This window comes from Cryptomeria japonica, chromosome 2, assembly GCF_030272615.1.
Source record: "Cryptomeria japonica chromosome 2, Sugi_1.0, whole genome shotgun sequence".
NCBI classification, from domain to species: Eukaryota; Viridiplantae; Streptophyta; class Pinopsida; order Cupressales; family Cupressaceae; genus Cryptomeria; species Cryptomeria japonica.
This window is the reverse complement of record NC_081406.1, coordinates 279,078,494-279,082,977: the sequence shown is the minus strand read 5'-3', so window position 1 is coordinate 279,082,977 and position 4,484 is coordinate 279,078,494. Positions and strand designations below refer to the sequence as shown.

Sequence of the window (4,484 nt, the reverse complement as noted above, 5' to 3'; positions counted from 1 at the left end):
TAAATGATCTGGGTACATCACTTAACTGCTTGCTTGATCTAATCCACTTAAGCTCCAAAACTGCTACTCTCTTGTAGATCTCATACTCTGATTCAGCTTCACACTTTTCTCAAAACCACTGACACACCAAAAATCAACTGTACCGACATAAATAACCTTTACAACTTAGTCGGTTACAAAACCCCAAGACTTACAACATAGACCATCACAGATCTTTTACAACTCATTACATATCATCATTGATCATCATATGGATCATTACAATCAGTTACAAATCAATTACAACCGTTGAATGATCATCACATCTTGATCTGATACAAAGTCAAACCCTTAGAGTACTCCGCTAAGCACTTTGCATGTTCCCAAGAAATTCTCTCTCCAAACATGCCAAAACATCTTTCAAACACTTTACGCAGTTTGTGCCACATCATCACCAACATTTTAACTTGATGTAGATCACCTCCAAACCAAAAATTATTACTAGTTAAGAGAATTATTTACCGGTCCTTAAACCCTTCTTAAACCCTAGCAAAAATACAACAAAAATCATAAACATGATTTTCGATAGCCAAAACATGATGTGGTTCCAGTCAAATACATATTACAATGACAACACTTCAATCATCACCAATCGCTAGATCAAATCAAAACATTCCTCATTTATCGGTTAAGGTCCTAATTCCCAGTTCACTATCTATAATACCGGTAAGGCGTTTCTGGTAGACCAAAAAGACCTAGATGACAAAATACAACATATTAAACATCATCTTCCATCAATGACAACACAAATAACTGATCAAATTCATCCAATCATGCAATCTCAATCTCTTCATCACAATGTCATCACAAATAGTCCTTTACTGGTTCAGTCACCATTCTTGATCTGCATTAGTTATGCCAATCATGCCAACAAAATCATAGCATTGGACCACAAAAAACTTATGGGTTAAAAACATCCAATGAGGAATGGATGCACAACAAGAAATTGCTCTCCAAGAATATGTAGAAACCAATTGAGAGATATGAACACCAACAATTAATTTATCCCTCCTTGCCACTCTTAACAAAGTATCAATACTTCCAACATCGTGCTTAATCACCCACCTTAGATGTATGGGTTTGATTTAAGTGTCTCAACAATATCTTCTATTCTTTTTTTTTAAATAAAAAAACTCACCTATTGGTTTGATAGAAGCTTATGAAAATTGATAAATAATACCTTATAGAATTTTTTTTCTACACTTGGGTTTAACTATATCTAAAAGTAATAAAATTTGTGATTAGAAGTGCAAGATTAAGGTGCAATAGGTCTTAAATTAATTGTCTTTAGAATTAATTTTAACTATAGAATGTTAAGAACACGTTTTTTTTGGTTCCTTAAAGAATAATTAGCACACTTTAATAATGCATTTTTATTAAAGAAAGATAAATGAATAAATAACAAGAAATTTTAAAAATATCTCCCCTTAGATATCATATTGATCATTGATGTGAAATATTTATAATTTAGTGTTTATTATTTTTACAGTGATTTCACTGGCAATCATCTTAATGGCTCAATACCATCAGAATTGGGATCATTGCGTCATTTACTAAATTTGTAAGTACTTACATTATGAATCTTGGATATTTATAGGATTTGAATGTATGCATGCACATTCTATATGTTCAATTTATATCTATTACATTTAAGCTTTTGTATATTTTTATTGTAGGGCACTTGGCATAAATAATCTTTTTAGTCATATTCCAAAAGAAATTGGAAACCTTGTGAGTTTAAAGAAATTGTAAGTGGATAAATTGTTCTTAATTATAAATATAGGGTTCCAAAGATAAATAAGATTATGTAGAAAAACATATAAAATGTGTATAAGAAGTTTAAAAATTAAATAGTTTGATTATTCAATGTTTGTGGAATTTAACTTTATATTTAAGTCATTTAAAAATTAACTCTATAAATTTTTTTATCAATACTACATTTTTTTTTCTTATTGATGAATAATAATTTAATATCCATATCACTCTCTTTGTGTTGGATAGGGACTTAGTTTCAAACAATCTATATGGACGACTACCAAAATCACTTGTAAATTTGACCAACCTTGAGAAAATGTGAGTTTTAATGTAGCCTTTCTTTTTTGTGTAAATTATTTTCTTCCAATTTTATTATAATATTTCTATTTTTATGATAAGGTATGACAACAAGGTCTTTTAGATCTATTAAATCAATTTTAAAAACAAATTATTTAGTTTAAAATATATTTTTTGGATTAGTTTCTTGTTTGGTCTTTGATTTCATAAAATCGGTTGTGATTTTAAAGTTCAAATATATATTTTTATGCTCATTCTTATTTACAATAAGTATGCAATTTTAAAGTTCAAATATATATTTTTATGCCCATTGCCTATTTATATATGAAGTAGCTCAAAACTAGAATTAAACTCTAGTTACATCAAAGGCTAGGAATCATTTGAGCCAATGTTTATAAATTATCCAGTACCAAAAAATCTCCACCTTCGAATATACCCACCTATTCATCAAATACATATATAACAATTTGCAAGTATAGTGACAACCAAATAACAACCAATTTAGGCTCTAGTATCTTGAATAAATCCTCCCATCTCTCTTCTCATCTACAATTATTTATCTTATAATTTCAAGAGGGTAGGAGTAGGTGCTTCATAATGCATGTAACCTGATACAGAGCATCCAATGAACTCAATAAATGGCAGAGATCTTTCTCCCAATTCACCTATACAATAAGGTGATAACCCTCTAAAACCTCACAGGACCCCTCACAAGGTTATGAGTACTCATAAGGTTACAATACATCAAAACACCCTCATGCATCTTAGTCCTCATCCACTCATTGGAACATGCTCAAATATCCCTCATCAACTTGTATGAAACCAAATCCAAACCCTCCAATAACTCTAATCACCATAAGTCTCCCTACTAGTCACTCACCCTAATACATGTTCAACTAGGACTTCCAAACTCCATTCCAACATACAAAGGATACTCCAACCACATATAATATTAGAAATCCCTTCAAGGAATTCACAACACTCCTACTCTTGACTCTATACCTACCCAACCAACTCAACCTGGTTACTCTTCATTCACGATTAGTACACTGCTCATTAGGATAGTCTTGACATATTTTATGATAGTCATATAGTAGACAAGGACAATCATGTTTGAATGGTCTATTCTTCTCTTACCACCCTTAAAATAAAAACTATGATGATGGGGATCCACCATACCACACCCTTGACATTCACACCAACACAAAATCCACTTTTAAATATCTAAATGCAGTGATTTTCAGCACACTGTCAAACTGTGACAACCAACTCAAAGGCTTAAGACAATCATGAACTCCCATGGATTAATTAAGTTCCTTGTTCCTATCACACTTGGATCATGCCAAGTTTCCTACACACATCCCTCTCCTCACTTTAAAACCTTTCAAATACCTTTGTTTCCTTTATATCATTCAAATCTTCATGAAAACTTCGTGTTTTTAGATTGTACACTGTCAAATCAGAACCTTGACATCAATGAGCATGTGAAAAATGCATCATGGAGACCTATGAATAGTATAAAATGGAATAAAATACTAAAATACATGATTCCACCTATTTTGGGGGTTTGATAATGAAAAAAAAAGAGTTTACATTTTTATTGTTCATTGTCAACCCTAGGTAGGGTTTTGGATAATTTTTTAAAAAAATAAGATATCTCTTCAAATTATTAATGAAATCAAATGCCACAAAAGATAAATTAAACTAGATTCACCCTCCAATTCAAAATCAAATCTAGGGGTGGGTCAATGCATTTTAATGACAAATAATGAGTTTGAACAGACTATTACATGGGAGTTCTCAGGAAAAGTGCAGTAAACAATAATTTTTTTTATTGATTGTCTTCTTCCCAATACACATCAACCTTTAATCAGGCCATGGAAAGGCTTATTTAAAGGTATTCATTCATTTCCCAATGGTTAGAAACAACATTTGATCTTTCATTACTAACCAACTTCTAATCACCCCTTTAAACACAAAAAGTTGCATTGAGCAATTTTTGACAATATAGACAACTTTGGATAACTTTAATACTAGACCCAACCCATGAATTCAATGACACAAATAGGTCCAAAGAGGTCCATAAGACTCTTACATAACATCAAACATCATACTTGACCCATTGCTCAGACACATTTTCCATATTAAGCCAATTTTGTCAATATGTGCCAACATGGCCCCCATTAGGATTCAACATACAAACCATTAGTCTCAATGACCTTATTATATCATATATGGACTAACTACATCTTATACGGCCTTTCAAGACCTTATTACAACTTCCATACTTCAAAACACAAAAGATTCAAAATGTGCCTCATAGAGGCTTGATGGTAGCCTAGGTGCTCCTACACCATACGACCCCCCTAGAGAAGAAATCATGTCCCATGAGT

The 4,484-nt window shown here is 31.7% G+C and overlaps 1 long non-coding RNA gene across 1 annotated transcript; it reads left to right on the top strand.

Moving 5' to 3' along the window:
- Positions 1-1,528: 1,528 nt before the first annotated feature.
- On the top strand, positions 1,529-2,113 carry LOC131030527 (uncharacterized). Its single transcript, XR_009371633.1, has 3 exons — positions 1,529-1,600; positions 1,716-1,787; positions 2,041-2,113. It is a non-coding gene; the product is annotated as an uncharacterized LOC131030527 (long non-coding RNA).
- The last annotated feature ends 2,371 nt before the right edge of the window (positions 2,114-4,484 follow it).